Source organism: Heliangelus exortis, chromosome 2 (genome assembly GCF_036169615.1).
Source record: "Heliangelus exortis chromosome 2, bHelExo1.hap1, whole genome shotgun sequence".
NCBI lineage: Eukaryota > Metazoa > Chordata > Aves > Apodiformes > Trochilidae > Heliangelus > Heliangelus exortis.
In genome coordinates, this window is record NC_092423.1 from 105436229 (window position 1) to 105454535 (window position 18307).

Below are 18307 nucleotides of genomic sequence, written 5' to 3' on the forward strand. Positions count from 1 at the left end.
ATCTTGCAATTAAAAAAAAAAAAAAAGGGGGGGGGGGGGGGAGAGAGGGCTGGTTGTGATCTCCTAATTTTGGTAGGACTTACTTCATGCCCAGTCTCTGTGATAAATTCACCTTGAGTTTATTCTGTGTGAATTTATTTTCTGTTGTGACTTTTTCTCATTTATATTCTACACTGGCTATTGGAGAGAATATTAATAAGAAGTAGCACCTGAAATGCAAACCTACGTGATGTAGTATATAGTGAAGTACCCAAACAACACTGCACATTGCAAGGATATTGGTGTCTCTGCCATGTTCCAGAGAGGCAATAACAAACCCAGAAAAAAAGTCACTGGGATGCTAAATTTTTATTATAGTATCTGTCATTTTAGTCTGTAAATATAAATATTGAGAATAAAGAAACTCACAGCATGTTCAGCAGTGAGTAAGTGCAAGAGCTGCAGAGAGAAAATCTTTCTGTGTCCTGATTTTATTCTTCAAAAGGGAATCTCCAGCTACTAGGAACCTATGCTATAAATAAAGAATAGCAGAACATCTAAGCCTCCTTAGAGCTGAAAATTCTTCATGAATTCTTTAGGGTTGATGTTTTATTTTAGAACACAGAAGCAAAGCACTGCTGGTCACTAACTTCCTCATTTTTTGAATGTCAAAAGCAAAGCAGGAAAGATAAACATGAGAAGGCACTGCCAAGCAGTGCTGAAAAGATAGCAATGATCTTGACAATCTGAATATTCCTATCTGTTAAAGGCAACATGTTTGCAACAGAAGGTATAGTATTCTTCTGAAGATGCTTGTCAGGACTCTTCTGCATCATCTGTGTCATCTTCAGCTTCTGCTTTCTGAAGGCTCATGACCACGAAGGCAAATGGCTGAATGGCTACAGGGCAGTACTTCTACCTTGTCACAATCCTGATCAAGAGCTTGCCGAGGGGAATATAGAGAGAGAATTATGTCAAAAGTGCAATTTCTTTTCAGCAAGCCTCATCCCATGACCAGAAAGACCTCTTATTCTCCTAGCAGTGCTGTTCCCAGTGCTGCCCAGGATACTCTTTGGTGTTTACTGGAAGGGCACATTGCTGGCTCATGTTTACCTTGTGCACCAGGACCCCCATGGCCTTCCCTGCAAAACTGATTTCCAGCCAGTCAGTGCCCAGCACATACTGGTGCCTGGGGTTGTTCTTCCCCTGTTATGGGAATTTGCACTTTCCCTTGTTGATCTTCATGAATTTGATATCCATCCATTTCTTCAACATGTTGTGGTCCCTCTAAATTCAAGCACAACCATCTGGTCTATCAGCAGCTCCTGCCATTCTTACGACATCTGCAAACTTGCTGAGGTTATAATGACTCCTGTCATTCAGCTCATTAATGAAGAAGTTAAACAGGATTGGCTTCAATATTGATTCCTGAGAGGCATCACTACTGACTGCCCCCAGCTGGACTCCATGCCACTGACCACAACCCTATGAGCCTGGCAGTTCAGCTAGTTTTCAGTACACCTTCCTCTACACTTACTTAATTTGTACCTCAGTTTGCCTGTGAGAATGTTACAAGAGGTAACTAAATCTCCTAAGCCAGACTTCAAAAGTCCAGTGCTCTCCCTTCCCTGTGTGCTCAGACAGTGTCTCTGTATTGCTGCACATCACCTGTCCCTGTTTTCAGGGACATTTTTGGTGGACCATTCCTAAATTTGGAAGAGCTGACCTTTGAAAATTTACCGTTTCTCTTGAAGCCCTCTTTTCTCCAGGGTCATATCTCGTGGGACTCTTTCAAGCAGGTCCCCGAATGGGCCAAATTCTGGTCTTCTGAAATCTACGGCTGTGATCCTGCATTTTGCTTGTTCCTTCCTCTTGGGATCTGGAGTTCCCCCTCTCATGGTGTTGTGGCCAAGGCTGCCCCAGAGCTTCGCATCCCCAACCTGTCCTTTCTTGCCAGTAAGTGTAAGGTTAAGCAGAGCACCCCTCTGTGCTGGCTTCTCAGTCACCTTCGTTAGGGATTTGTCAATCACTGTACTCCACAAACCTTTTGCATTGCTTGTGCCCTGCTCTGCTGCCCCTCCAGCAGATATCAGGATGGTTAAAGTCCCTCATGAGGTTCAGGGTCTACAAACATGAAGTTTCTCCCAGCTGTGTGAAGAAGGCCTCTTCTACTTCTTACTGTTCTGTAGCAGACACCCAGAACAGCTTCACCTATGTTCTGCCCCAGCAACTTCCAATTGGCTCCTCATCCATCCCAAGGCAGAAGTCCATGCTCCATTCCTTCTACTGTCTCATATAAATGAAATGTGGCTTTGTTCTCTTCTGTCTGCTTTATTTTTTTTCCTATATTCTCTATATATTTCATTTTAAATCATAAAAGAAAAATAAATATAAAGTGTATTCTTCAACTTTCTATACTTAGTGTATTGCAAAGTCACTGTATATTTTATCAAAAGGTCTTAAAGATTAATTCTTATGTTTAATGAAAAAAAATTTATACAATGAAATACAAAGCAGCGTTATATTTGACTAAAAGTAGATTCTGGAGATAGTCTTCTCACTGTTAGTAACTAGTAGTGTCATTTCTCTCACATAGCACCTCAGTAACAACAAAGCACAGCAAAAGAAACAACATGCTCACAGGTCTGTAACTACGCTTTGTTACTACTACTGTGCTTCAAAATAGTTTGGGAAAACGTACTCTTAACTTGAATCTTGTTGTATTGATTGTACATCTATTGTTTTCCACTTGTAATGTCTGTGTGATTCTTGCTTCTTGCTTGCTTTTTTCCACTTTTCAAGCATGAAATTATGATGCCTGGAGATCCAGTTGCAGAGTGAGGCTCTATAACATTTTTTTACACACAATGCACACATATGACTTTTAGCTTGGAATGGCAGATACAGCATATTCATATTTTAAAATGTTTTAAAAGGAAGCAAAATAAAATTCTGTTGAACATATATCAAATCATTGGTTGTACCATGGTATTCATCCTCCCAGATTCAGTTTCTGAATTTGACACAGTGATTTTGTCATGAGGAGAGCTCAAAAGGCACATGGTTGGCTGAAGGCCAAAATTCCTTTCTTTTCAAAGTTTACTCATTTGTACCTTTCTGTCCCCAGTAATGCAGTCATCAGTGGAAATACAGTAACTGAACACATATGTATATTCAAGTATGTTTATTCAAGAGCCAAGAAAATAAGTACAAAAAGTAACTATGACATTTTGAAATGTTTTCTTAATTAGTCCATATTTCTAACAGGCAGTGCAGACACTGATTGTTTGGAATGGTGCTGTCCCTAAATTGCATTACTGAAAACATATATACATATAAAAATATATATGTGTAAAATATGTATCTATGCATATCTATTTCTTTTCAAGCAGGAGAAAAAGGGAGAAGGAAGATGATTTGTGTGAGTGCAGTTTGTGAGAACAGGGTCCCAGGGTGCAGAAGGTCTGCTGTACAGAACAGGAGATTTCATCCATGGAGAGAAGTTGGTATTTGAAAGGTGGGAACTAAAGGCCTTGGTCTTCCTCATTTTAGAATGAAAGAAGCAAGGGATGTGTGCTAGGAATAGGTAAACTGCCTTTGAACTAACCCACAAAGAAGACTATAATTTTCTCTAAGCAACATATGAAACCACAAACAAATGGTAACTGTTTTTTCCTGGTATATACCTTGCTTTAAGGACGTAGCAATGCTTTTTACCACCCCACATCTTTTGCTTTTATTCATCATGAAATTTTTAAGCATTATTGTAGTCTAAAAAGGTACTCTAGAAAAGTATTACAGTGATATTCCATAAGTGCTATATATTCCTTTGCAAGTGAAGTAGCACTGCGTCTTACTGTTAAATTCATCTAAAAATCTAGCTGAGTTTTTTCTGGATATCAATAAGAAAAATTCTAAATTAAAAGACTAATTAGAAGCCTTGCTCATGGAAATATGGGCCAGAATAATACCTACGCCTCTCTTGTTGTCACGGTTTAACTGGCCCAAACCAGGACACTTGTTTTGATTCTATTGGAATAAAGAAGGAGTCTTTTGTTCAACAACATATTCTACACCTTACTGTTAAACACTGCTAGTCTTTGATCATTATAAATTGTGATTTTTCATAAATTTCTAAATATGTCCACATATTGATATGTGCATATATTTTTTGCAGGAATAAGGGTCTGTTTCTCAGATAAATTCATTATGCAGTTTTCTAAATGCTACATTTTTTCCTACTCATTCAAAGTGGGCCTTTGATTCTGCCTTATGTGATGCATTGTTTTACCTTGCTGATTAGCTATTGGGAATTATTCAATTTGGAATAATTCTTTTTGTAGAATTCAGGGTTTGTGTGTTTACTGAAAAGATTAAGTATAGATTTTACTTGCAGGGATGTTTCTCTTTGCCAGACTTCCTCACAGTGTTTGGTCAGCATCAACTTCTAAAAGTTGATTACACACCGGCATGGACAAGAACTTATAACCTATGAATCAAGAGTGGAGGTAATTTTTTCTTTCAAGATAAGAATGAAAAAACATGCAATGCATGAGAAATTATGAGGATACCCAAGTGGAAGAGGTATGAGTCAAATCTGGTGATGAGAAATAGATGAAACCTCTTAGGTTTATTGATACATATTGGTTCAGATTTAATTTTTTGTAAGCAAAATAGTAAATTATAGGGCTAGAACAAAGGACAATTTGTAATGGATTAAAAATGTGACAAGAAACTGCATATAAAAATTTTTACTGGCCTGTTCAAAATAGAAGTTGCATGAGCTCTAAACGAAGTAGAATTGATGGCTAGATTGTATGTGCCTGTTTTGTTCGTATTTTTTTAAAGAGCAAACATTTCACAGTAGAAGTATGAAGCCACACTCTGTTATTCTTCCTAAATGCCTAAAGATATCATCTTATGTCTCTTTAAATAATGTACAGTTTTCCATATTCATTCCTGTACTATTTTATGCTCTGTGTGAAACAATCACAGAAATTGAGAAATTTGATATTGATTGTGATGTAGCAAAACTTTGTCAAGGTAAATATTTAACACAAGAATGTGATGTTAAAAAGGCATGAATTTTGTATGGAGCATATTCAAAGAGCTTTTCTTTCTTGAGTGGTGGATTAGTTGATAAGTTTCTGCAAGGAAAGGACTAATTGTGTGTTCCTGTTTTGTTTGATTCTTTTGTGTTTGGTAGGAGAGTGTCTTGTGAGAAAGGAAAAAAGGGAGGAGATGCTTATGTGCTATTTGAGTCATGCTTGAGACCTTCAGCTCTAAATCCTAGTTTATCATTGATCATATTGTTCATTTGTTTTCTTCAGCCCACTGTCAGACCTGTCACAGTGCTGGTCAGTTTTTCTTTCCTTTTCACCATTCATTGACTTGCATCTTCCAAGAACAAGGTTTTATGAGGAGAAATGCCAAATTTCAAATTTCAAACTGAGAAAGAAACTAACTTCCTACCTGTTGAGATGCTGAGCCTAACATCCCTTCCATTAGTCTTTCCTAGAAGTTCTTGAAGCAGCACTTCTCATATTTCTCTCTTTTTACCTGTGGATATGAAAGGAGCTTCTCACACATGTCTGCAGTACTTCATTGTCTACTTTCAGAACTCTTCCCCAACAAAATACTTATGAAACCAGTGAAAGCATTCAAGCTGCAGTCTGGCATTATCTAAGTAAAGCTGACAGGTAGCTGTTACCAAAAGCCTTGTTTTTTCTTAAGCTTCCTCTACACTCCCTTGTGGCCATGTGTTCCCACTCTGTCTCCTGTGCCATTACTTTTTTCACTCATCTGATCTTCTAGTCAGATGTTAAGGAAGTGTAATTAGCAGAAAAGCAATTGCTTTTCTAGAAAAGCAGTTTTCTGCCTGTTGAGCTTCACAGACTGGGGGAAGATGAGTTTCAATGTCAAAGCAAGGGAGGGTAATTCCTGGGGCAGGTGAGGGCAGTAGCATGACCCTTCTTTGTCAGCAGTTAGCTTTTAGAACAGCTTGGACATGATTGCACCTACAGCCTGTGAGGATACTGACAGTACTGCTCATCACATTGATCTGTTTTGTTTTTCCATCTCCCTGGCCTCTTATGTCTGTAACCACCTTATTTCCTTTGTTTTCTACTTTGGTTGTAAGCCTTTTAGTTGAGAGGGTGCCTCTCTATACTGGATTTGTAAACCACAGCTTTTGCAGCCTTGAAACTTTTTGCTGTGGTGTTTACCACACCTTATCACTTATCCTTCCTAGCAGATGTCAGACATTATTATTTATTGTTCCAGGAGAATGGCACAGTCTCCACATAGCTGATTGCCTATGTCCTTGTGAAAAGTCTGCATTACAACTTCTCTTCTGCATAACATAAATAATGTTTGAGATAACAAGCTCTTTGTTCTTGTCTAACCAGCTGGATTTTTAGGGCTGGATACAAGTGTGTTGGATACACACAAAAATCTGTCGCCAGTCTGCAAGAGGGATGAACTGTGAGGAAAATGTATCTACTTGGTCATCATATCTGTTTGGCTTTTGCAGGTATTGTTCCTAATATTATTGCTCCACAATATATTTCATTGCAGCTATGGGGTATGTAAAAGGCCTTTAAAGACTGCATTTATAAGAAACATAAAGATGTTGACGATGGTGAAGATGGACACAATGATTTGGGAGATTGGTGCTAGGACATAAAGGCTTGAGTTCCTGCATAATTGATTTGAATATGCCTGAAGGATTTCAGGGACTTATTTTGATTTTTTAAAACTTACTGGTGTGGGGGTTTTGTTTGTTTGTTGGTGCTTTTTTTTACCTGTCTTACATGGGTTTATCTGCATACCATCAGCAGACCCCAGCCTCTTGGATAGTATGAGATACTCTGAACTGGTTGCAGTGGCAATAAGGGAAAGGCAAAGCTATAGATCAAATTCAGCCAAACAAGCCAGAATGATCTTAAAAATACTCCTGGAGAATTGGAAGACAACTCTGGGCTTGAATCTGTGCTGCTGACCTTCTCCTTGACATGCCTGTCTCATTTTGGAGATTCTTGTTCTGTGTATGAACTAGAACTGTTGAACATTTGCCTTTGCAAGGAATATTTTCCTTCAGATGAGGATTGAATGAAAGCAAAACTGCGTGGAAACTCAGCATGCTGGTTGGCATAGCTGCCTAAAGCATACATCTCATCTCAACCTGCAGTTTTGTGTGACCACTGAACTGACTGCTTCTGGCTAGTTGCCACTGCAAGAAAAAGGTCTTACTCCTGGCTGTGCTCTTCCACTGTCACTTCAGTGCTGGGTTTGCTGCCTGGCTGAGGTTTGGTAAACCAGGCTGGAAGCTTGGCTGGCAGAGGGATAAGACAGGAAGAAAAGGCTCCTTGCAGTGTCTGATGAAGGTCAGGGGAGAGCCAGCAGAGTCTCAGGCTGAAGGGGAGCAGTTCACAGAGGAGAGCCACAGAAACACTGACTTGGATTGCTCTAAACTCATACGAATGTGGGCTTATGGCTGGTGCCACTTCTTCCTCCTGTCTTTGCTCTGCCCTAGGTACTGTCATCTCCTCCCTAGTGACCTTTCTTGATGTTTCTTTGACCCCATGTGAGCTGACTCAACTCACTATCATCACAGAAAAAAAAAATCTCTTCCTTTGCTTGTAGAATTCTTTCAGTGTGCTACTGTGTTTACCCCATAACTCTGTAAGATGAGATGGGAGGGAAGGAAGGAAATGGGGAGGAGATGGAACTCTCCTTTTTTTGTGGTAATACCATTATTGTCACCCACTGAGGATGCAATTTGGTGTTACATCTAACCAACTGTGCATGCAAACTGCTACTGAAGAAAATAGTCCTAAACTCACTGATTCGATGCAAAGTTTTGTTTATTTTTTTGTGTGAGTTGCCACAAAGTTATGTGATTGCTAAATCCAGTTCAGGGAGCAGGGTACTATTAATGTGAGTTTTTGGAGGGACTAAATCCATATTGCTTTGCAACTTAGCAGGTAAAAAATGTGACACTTATAGGTTTCTTCTTAAAAACATGAGATGATCCTAAATATTGAAAACAAACCAATTGTTTCTATTATTATCTGTTAAAAAAAAAAAAAAGGAAGTCAGATTAAGTTTCCATTGTATGACTACTTAAAAAAAGTTACTATCACTTGAGAAAAACAGAAAAATAACTGGTTTTCACACAAAAACAATCACCATATGAGCTCTTTTATTTTAAGGAGCACCAGCAAATATAACTGTTTCTCATATGTATTTATCTGTGAAGAAGTTTGTTGTGTAATTTGGAAATAATAATACAGAGAGACCAAACAATATTGCTGCGTTAAGGAGATGAGATAAAAATGTAAACTTAAAAAGAAAACTACAAAATTCCCTATGAGAGAGGGCAAAGTGTATGACCTAATTCAACGTAAAACTCACAGATAACACATTCTCATTTTGAAATACCAAAGACTGGCAGAACACCTGTGAGCAGGCTGATCGATCACAACCATCTGAGATGATTCTTCAAATCTGTTTAAAACTCTGCCTTAGATCATGTTAGAGAAAAATCTAATTAAGCCTTTATTCCTGTAGTGTAGTTGGTTGGTCATGGAGACAATGACCAGGAGTGTTATTACTGGATGATGAATGATTGTTGTTGTGATTGTTATTGTTATTGTTTAGGAAGGATATCGAGGTCCTGGAGCAGGTCCAAAGGAGGGCAACCAGGCTGGTGAAGGGACTCGAGCACAGATCCTATGAGGAGAGGCTGAGGGAGCTGGGGCTGTTCAGCCTGGAGAAGAGGAGGCTCAGAGGAGACCTCATCACTCTCTACAACTCCCTGAAAGGAGGGGGTAGCCAGGGGGGGTTGGTCTCTTTTCCCAGGCAACTCTCAGCAAGACAAGAGGGCACGGTCTCAAGTTGTGCCAGGGGAGGTTTAGGTTGGACATTAGAAAGAATTTCTTTATGGAGAGGGTGATCAAGCATTGGAATGGGCTGCCCAGGGAAGTGGTGGATTCTCCATCCCTGGAGATATTTAAAAAGAGACTGGATGTGGCACTCAGTGCCATGGTCTGGTAACTGCAGCGGTAGTGGATCAAGGGTTGGACTTGATGATCTCTGAGGTCCCTTCCAACCCAGCCAATTCTGTGATTCTATGATTATTCAGGCAGAGGCAGGGTTGAGAGAGTCCTCTAGCTTTCTGAATGTATTTTTTTTTCACTACTAACAGTGCAAGACACCAGTCTTGCTGTTCTCTTTATAATTTGAGAAAATGCTGAAGGAACCTTGTCTGCAGAATTGGCAGAGGTGTGTTGGGCCAACATGGATACAGTTATTTGACAAAGTCATGGCATGGGTGGAGATTGTCATAATCAGCTTCTCAGGAAACCCAGATGAAACTTCTGCCCACTTTCTGCTACCCACATGCTGTTGTTGTTGTTGTTATTACTCAATAGTTTTTTTATTATTAAATGTCAGAGTGGAAGATAATCCTTGAATGACTAAAAATATTTATTAACTAGACATTGCAAGAAAAGTCAATAGCTGCAGCACGAGAAGTCAGTCTTCCTCATCAGACTACATTGTCAGTCCCAAGTTCACATGGAAGCTCAGATAGCAATTTAGATGCCAGTGAAACTGAAAAAAAGGTTTTCATTCCATATGAGAGAAACCCTGTGTATATTTTTTTTTCCTGTCTGATCTAAACAAATAGATACCAAACTTTGGTAGTTCTTCTAAACAGAAGAAAGCATGAGTCATCAATGTGTATGTTGGTGAGAGAAGAACTCTACATCCTGGCTTACTCAGAATGCTTTTTCCGTGGACAGAATTTTAATTTCTTTAACAACTGCTCACAGGATTGTATTAAATGGTTTTGAAATTTCTGTCTTCCCCCCTGGCTCTACATCAGAAGAGGTTTTAGCAAACACAGAGCTGTTAGAATAGCTTACTAAAAGAAAAAGACATGTGGCATAAAAAGTTGAGAACTGCTGTTCTCTTATATTTATGTTCCCAAATACCTTAAGATCTTGTTTTGAAACTTTAGCAGAGTCTAAGCAGAAGCTGCAAGGGGAAATAATTTACTTGGCAGACAGGCAAGTTGTGCACTGCATGTTGAATAGCAATAGTGAGGCAGTCCCAGTATAAAATGTACAGAAGCCTTTGTAAGATTATTTCCAGCAGGTGAGTTAATGTATTTTGTGGTGACATTTGTAACTTCCTTTTCTGTCCTCCACAGGCCAATGCAATTGGTGACAATGCTAAAAGTGAGTAAGAATTTTTGGAAAAGAATTACCCAGAAGAAACTACAGGAGCTCAGAAGGGCAAATTGTATTAGAAAATAGTTTTGCTAAGTAGTCCAATACAAAGCACATGATAAATGCTCCAAGAAAATTTGGGACATCTTTCCTTCATGAAAATGTAAAATGCTTTGTAAAGATATTTGTTTTAATGATTTCATTGTATGCTACACTGTTGAGTTCTGGTGGAAAAACATTGGACTTGCTATAGTGAGAAACCAGCCACCACATTTATGTGTTAATGACTTTACAGGAAAGAAGTATATAACTGGTATACAAAATCTTCTCACAGAAATTATTCCAGGTGACACCTGTGCATTCAACTTGATGTATGAAATCTCCCCTAACATCTGGTGGTACAATGTTAGGTGACTTTTCTAGTGTCTCTGTAGACTGATAGTGCTGGGAGCTATAGTGATTGCTGCTAATTTATAATAGTGTGAGATGCTGTTGGGAACATTTCATGGAGGAAGTGGTGTAGGAAGGTGTATAGCAACATGCTACTTGTGTGCATTGTACAAAACATTATCATTGTCTTTGAAAAGGATTAAAATTATAGCAATGTTTTATCCTGCAGTGATCCTTATCACAGAATTTCTGACATGCTGTGGTCCCTTCATAGCTTCTGTTTCTACTACATGTGGAAAATATAGTCTTTATAGTATATATTAAAATATACAATAAAAATATTATCAGAATCACAAAGAATCACAGAATGGCAGGGGTTGGAAGGGACCTCTACAGATCATAAAGTCCAACCCCCTTGCCAGAGCAGGACCAAAACTAGGGTAGGTCACTCAGAAATGCATCCAGATGGATCTTGAAAGTATCCAGAGAAGGAGACTACACAACCTCTCTGGGGTTCTGTAACCAGGGCTCTGTAACCCTTACAGTAAAGAATATGTCCCTCATGTTGAGGTGGAACTTCCTGCACTCTATCTTGAATCCATTGCCTTTCATCCATTTCATTGGGCTGCCCTGGGAAGTGGTGGATTCTCCGTCCCTGGAGATATTTAAAAAGAGACTGGATGTGGCACTCAGTGCCATGGTCTGGTAACTGCAGCGGGAGTGGATCAAGAGTTGGACTTGATGATCTCTGAGGTCCCTTCCAACCCAGCCAATTCTATGATTCTATGATCCTATCACAGGGCACAAGTGAGAATACAGTGGCTTCATTTTTTGGAGCAACTACTTTAATACTTACTGCATACTAGAAAGTATTGCCAGCAGGTCAAAGGAGGTGATCCTTCCTCTCTGCTCAGTATTGGTGAGGCTACATCTGGATTAATGGGTCCAGTTCTGGGTCTCCCAGTACAAGGGAGACATGGATATACAGGACAGAGTCTAGTGAAGGGCCTCAAAGAGGCTTAAGTGACTGGGGCATCTCACCCATGAGGAAAGGCTGAGAGAGAGGTGGGACTGTTCAGCCTGGAGGAGAGGATGCTCAGGGGTATCTAGCCAATGTCTATAAATACCTAGAAGGAGGTTGAAAAGGAAATGTCTTTAGAAGCCTAAAGGAAGGGCTTCTATCACTGATGCTCAGTGACAGGACCTGAGGTAATGGGCTCAAACAGAAACAGAGGAGATTCCCTCTGAACATCAGAAAATGGGTTTTTTTCTTTCTTTTTTTTTTTTTTTCTTTTTGTTTTTTTCTTTTTTTTTACTGTGAGGGTGACATAGCACTGGCACCAGTTTCCCATTGAGGTTGCAGTCTCCATTCTTAGAGATACTCACAGCTATCAGACAACAGATTCTAGGTGTCCCAGCTTTGGCAGGAAGGGGTTGGACCAAAGGACATCCAGAGATCTCTTCCAACCTCAGACATTATATTATTGTTTAATAGTTGGTGGAAAAAATAAAGACATCATCTTCAAAACTGCTCATTGTTCCATCTCACTGTGTTTTCATGTTTGGTTGTTTTTTTTTTAATCTCCAGTATCTCTCAGGTGTGGATGGAGAGAAGGGGTCGACCAACTACAGGTACATAGGGCTTCCTATTGACTGTTTCTAGGCCTTCAGCTTGAATAGCAAATTTTAAAGAGTTTGGGCTTTGAAATTCAGTGTACATTTCAGCTCTCACAATACAACAGTACAGTAAGTGACTGGGACTTGGATGTTTAGATAAACATCACTGAGAAAAATGGAGGAGAAAATATGTAAACACATTTTCCCAAATATTTAAAGAAGTTAAGCAATTAATTTTCCTTTCATTAATGCTTTTGACATTAATTAGACTAATTTTCTAGTTCTAACATTTGGTCAAAGTTTAAAGTATCTCTCCACCCCTTCAAATGTGAGAATGGGGGAGGGGGCGGGGAGAGAATAGGGAAGAAAAAAATCTTGATCTTTTTTATTATTCACCAAAATAAGTAAAAGATAAATCCAGATCTTCATAGCAGGCACTTTGTCTTTCTGCTCAAGCCAACCAACTTGTTTGAAACATGCATGGACCTGAAAGAAGGAATCAAGATTGCAGTTCCAGGTTCAGAAATCATGGATTTCCATGCTTACATGCTTCATGTGTGTCAAGGGTGAATCAAATTATGAGAACAGTGGAAGGGCAGCAGTTCAGCTAAAAAACATGCACCTGCTTAATCCAAGAGGATATGCAAGCACAGGGAGGTGGATATTAAACACAGCACTCCAGCAATAGTCTCCTACAACTTTATACTTAGAAGGGTAAAAGAAAACAAGGATGCAATCTCAACATTTGAAGGAGAAATAATGATTTGCCCTGATGAAACTGATTTGCTGTGTCAGTAGTATGGGGTTTAGTTTGGTTTTTTTTTGGTTTGGGGGCTTTTTTTTCCCCAGAGGAAAAAAAAATGTGTTATAGGCTTATTTTCCTAACAAAGTTGGAATGCTCACCAGTGTTAATTCTTGAGTGTTCTGTTTTCTTTTAGAAATAAAAAATTCTAGTAGTTGGCACAACTACCTACATGTTTATCAAACACTAATGAACACACTTAAATATAGTACATACTTTTAAATTTTGGAAAGTAGCTAGAGGACCATAGTTCTGACTGACATCTGAGCTTGTTTAATACTAGGGCACAGTGTTACAGTGTTTTTGATGTTCTAAGAGGCAGTAATTGTCTACAGTGCAGAGTTGCTGAATGAACTTATTACTTCCTGAGTTCTGTATTTTTTCTATAACTTGGTGGAGTTATGGATGTTCTAAGTCAAATATGCTAATTCATTCTTCACTGTGTAAAGAGGCACATATTCAGATATTATTCTTCTTTGTTTGAACATGTATTTGCCTCAAAAATTACTAACATGTTTTCCAGAAGCTGGTAATTGCCCCTGGTTAATTGTGCTTCAAGATATATAAAATATGTCAGAAACTGTGGGGTTTTTTTTCCTTTTCTGCTGTACCTTTTTGGAAATGGGGTAATTATTGCTCAGTGGTATAATGAATCCAGGAAAGCTCTGATTTCATTTGTTAGGTGTTGCAATGCTGTACATTATTCACAAAAAGTAGATTAGCAATTCCACTTTACATAATGCTGTATAGGCCACTGCAGCTTCAGTGATACAGCTGCTCTCTTTTAGTGAATTTTAGCAGATAGCAAGTGGTACCCAGTATGACTTCTAAACACAGTTATGTAATTCTTAAAACAACGAGTCTTCTATAATTTTTTTTTTACTCTGTGTTCCACAGAGAATGTATTTGTGCCCAATGGCTAAACCCTTAATGCTGTTAGTTTTTTTTGTTGAGGCATTTTAACTGTACCTTTTTCCTGTTCCTGTGTATTTCCAGGAATCCATTTCTATTGCTTGTACCCATTCCTCCTCTCTTTCTCCCTCTGTTCATTTAGTCTTCTGATCTTTCCTTCTCACTGAAATCTTCACTTGTGAGGTGAGTGTGCTCCCTGACATTCCCACCTCATCAGATCTTTTCTGTGGCTTCATGGTGCACCTTTGGGTTCCCCAAACCAGCAGGAATTGCAGGGGCACATCCAGATAGGCTTTTCTCTGCTGGGACTTAATGTGCCTCACAGTATTGCTAAGCTCTGTCTTCAGTGAAGTCTCTTGTTTTTAGTAGCTCAGTAGAGTCAACCAAGCTTTATAGCTAAGAACACTGTAAAAGTATATGCCTAATTCTTTTGTTGTACCTTTCTGTTGTACTGTTTATAAAGGTTTGAAGCTGCAGTGTACTGTACCTCATGGACAAAAGAGTTTGACTTTATTATGTAAGTGTAAATGTTTGCTTTGGCATTTATCACTTGAATGTCCAAAAGAAAGAGGCACCTCAGTAAAAGATCATCAGTCAAGACAGAAAAAAACAGGGCAGACTGTAGCATTGGCTATAAATTGAAAAAGCTTCTACTCAAATTGCAAATCTTCTCTCTCAGCATTTCCAACTGACTCATTCTTGTATGAAATTTTGTATTGATTTTTATTACTTACTATAGTATCTCATTTCTTTCAGCATCTTTTCCTGAAAAGCTACTGTTGTTACTATTGAACTTGTTTCATAATAAACCTTCCACTTTTCTCATTAAAAGTAACTATTTTAACTAATGAGATTAAATTTTTGCACATATTTCTTCCCTTCACATTGCAGTTACATGCTTAAGTTAATTCTGCTGTGCTGCCAAGTGTCTGTCATTTAGAAAATAAGGCAAATATTACAAGTTTCTCATGAAAAATAAAACTTGTAAAAAGGATCACTGAGAGATTAAGATTTCTGAAGCATACTAGATAGATTTTTATAGGGTTGTAGAAAACTAAAACCAGAGCATTGAATGTGAAACTGACTTAAAATCTGAGGATTTTAGAAAAGTCTGTCTTTGAAACAGTTAAGGCCTGATCTCTGGACAGGAATTTTGGAGGGTGGATAATTGGTTTGTGGTTTAAAATTCTGTATTTGAAACCCTGGAGAAAGCTTAGTACAACAAAGACCAATTCAATGTGCATGGTGTCTCAGCTGTTGTAAGGGGTTACACAGACCCAACTACAGGCAGTATATAACCCAACAGCTCCTGGGAAAGAAATCTGAACTATTTACAGTAATGCTTTTCTATGCCTGGAAGGTAAAGAAGATACTCCTACATGAGTATCAGATGAGTCCATTCATGGGTTATTTGAAGTAGTAAAGCACAGATCGATTTGCCAAGGCTGAGCATTCATGGAATGAATGAGGTATCTTCAGCTGACTTTGAAAAACAGTTACCATATCAGTATGTCCTGGACAAGGTCTTGGGAAAAAAGGTGTATATAAGAATGATGATTTACTTCAGTGTTCCTTCAATGCTGTTTTGTTTGTTTGTTTTATTTTGTTGGTAGCAGTTATCCGAGAAAATAAAGATTAAAAAAAACAAAACCCCAAATTCCAGGTAATGACAGAAGTAACTTTCCTTATACGACATTTTTTGTTCCTGGTTATGCTGACTGACTTTTTGCATTTCTTTTGCTTCAGGTACTGAAGACTGCATACTGATAATATATTATGACACATTTTTCCAGTGTGAAAAAATTAAGACCCTTCCTTTTATTTCCTGTGCATTTTCAGAGAATGATGGGTGCATCTGCTTTGTTTGGATGGGACACCTTTGGCACTTAAACTTAACACAGTGTTTTTTTTTTAAATATGCATATTTCTATATCTTCTGGGCTTTGTTCAGTGCAGTTTTTTCCTCTTTACTATCATTGTCCCATACCTTTTTCTGTGTTCTTTCCTATCACTTCATTTGCTCCTTTGTCAGCCACTGTATGTTTCTCTCTCACAATGCTGTATTTTTTGCTTCCTCTTTTCTTGCTCTCCTGTACCTTACAGTTTTACTGCATACACGTGTCTTCTTCAGCTGTTTCTTTTTCTCTCTTCCAGATATGTTTTCACTCTTGAGCATTTGCATAGCAGGCTCAGATTCCTTTAGAAGCCAAATGACCCCTAGAAAAGAAAAAAATTGTCTCAAGTAATAAGCCAGCTTCCTGAAGTATGGGACCAGTGGACAGTGTGCCTTCCCTTGCATCCTCCCTCCTCCTGCTGCCATCAGTCACTTCTGGAACTGATGTTTCCCTGTCCACTGGTCTTTGAGCATCCTCTGGCACATGGCTCACAACTCACCCTGTGTTGGTTGTTACTTTATGGGTCTAACACATCCTCATATGCATGAGAAGTGATGTTGTTTGCTCAGACTTGGCAGAGCTCTAAGGAGTGCAGAGGCTGCCTCCTCCCGGGTTATCCTGTTGTCCCCTCTTTCACCATCTCTCTAGCCTGCTGTCATGCTTGGAAACTGTAACCATTGTTGCTGTGGCCTCTTGGATTTTGAAAAGCTTGTTCTGGAATGGTTGGGACAGTAAAAGCTGAGGTGAGGTGAAAGCTGCAGCAGTGAGGGAGAAGGGATGCTGTGTGAGACAGCAAATATTGTGTTTGTATCCCAAATATGGTATTTTTTGTGTCCCTGAATACAGGCTTCTGTGCCATTGTGTTGGTTACCTGGCATGTTGCAAATGCAGGTTTGATAGTTGCACTTTCTGCAATCTGTTAAAGCTACAGGTTTGACTCTTCCATGATGAAAACATGGTAGAATGAACTTGACATGCATGTAAAACATTACCCAGATAGTCCACCTGGCTGATCTTTGTGTGCCTGTTATTACCTGTGTTAGTGGAGTTTAGAAGGGTACAGTTACCTGTGCTATGACCACACTGGAAACTAAGCTGTGGCCATATGCTTTCAGTTCACATCTAATCTGATTTCATTCTGCAGTTGTTTCAGCTGCTGCTGACAGCATTTTAAATCAGCAATACTATGAAATGGAGCAAGGCTGTGAATGAAAATAGTAAAAAAAGAAAAAAAAAAGGAATGTTTCCTTTGCTCCTGCAGTCTGCAAAACCTGTAAACAGCAATGCATGTAACTATCTTCCAGAGCATGGAAAAGAGTTGTATAATTTTTTGCATTCTGTTCACATTTTACACGATTTTCAGCGTATCTTCAAGTATTAGAATTTCAGGTGCAAATGTATACAAGGAAAACATACTTGCAATGGATGATTTATATAAAAGGAGAGGAAAAAAATAACTACTAACATTTTGTTGGATTTTGTGCATTTCATACCACTATAATGACCTGAATTGCTTACACTGTGCTCAACTTTAACAGATGTGAACAATGCAAAGAGCAGCATGAGCATACATATGCTTCAAAACCTTATTAAAGTTTAGCCCAAACTTAGCTAAGATAAACAAAAACCTCAGAACAGCATTACTGGAGGTCATGCTGATATCCTTATTAAACAAGCAAAAACTTTCAGTTTGACAGTGAAAATTGTTTTACAAAGCTATGTTGTATTTATCCTGTATTTATCCTGTAACGCTGGCTTTGAGAGGGGAATGACCTTCACCCCTCCACCTCAGCCTCTCCTTAAATCGAGTCCCGGGCACGAAGGTCAAACGGGACAACTTTTGCCCCCTCCATCCTTACAGGCAGGTGCTGCTTTCGCCTTCCTGGCCCGTCAGCAAGTTCAGCTCCGGTCCTGAGCTGATTGTGAGACTGGGAACTTCTTGCCCTTGCTGGAGCTCTTTCTGTTTTTAACGGGAGGACAAGGACAGTGCAATGTCCCCAAGGACACCTGCAGCTGCCTCCAGGTGCAGCCAGCGGGCAGGCGGCCCAGAGGATGACAAGGGAGGGGGTAGGGGGGGGGAAGGGCGTGGAAAAGCAGAGCTGGGCCCGCTCGCTTCCAGCTTGGCGGTTCTGCTGTGCTCACCCACGCTTTACCGAGTCAAGCTGAACCCAACCGGGGCTCCGGACGCAGGCGGGCGGCTGCCGAGACGATGCTGCCCGGCGGAGGCTGGAATGGGAGCCGGGTCCCGCAGCGAGGCGGGGACAGCATCGCCTTCCCGCCGAGTCCCGCAGTCTCTCTGCCGGGCGAGACCCTATCCCGGGGCGGTGTAGCTGCGTTCACCTTCTCCCGGCGGTTCACCACCTCGGCAGCCGAGGCAGGGGGCGGCTCTTAGGGTGCCGCCAACTTTCTCCTCAGTACCAGCGCCAATTACTGAAGGGGGACGGAGAGAGCCAACCCTCAGCGCCTGCGCGGGGGTC

General features: G+C 39.8%; 1 long non-coding RNA gene across 2 annotated transcripts; it reads right to left on the reverse strand.

The window, feature by feature from the left end:
• Positions 1-12556: 12556 nt before the first annotated feature.
• LOC139793145 (uncharacterized) lies at positions 12557-18270 on the reverse strand. 2 transcript variants are annotated; one of them, XR_011724517.1, is made up of 3 exons: positions 17973-18270; positions 15923-16152; positions 12557-12707 (listed from the first exon to the last, which is right to left on the reverse strand). It is a non-coding gene; the product is annotated as an uncharacterized lncRNA (long non-coding RNA). The 2 variants fall into 2 exon arrangements; XR_011724516.1 differs by having other exon boundaries at positions 17984-18262.
• Positions 18271-18307: the final 37 nt, after the last annotated feature.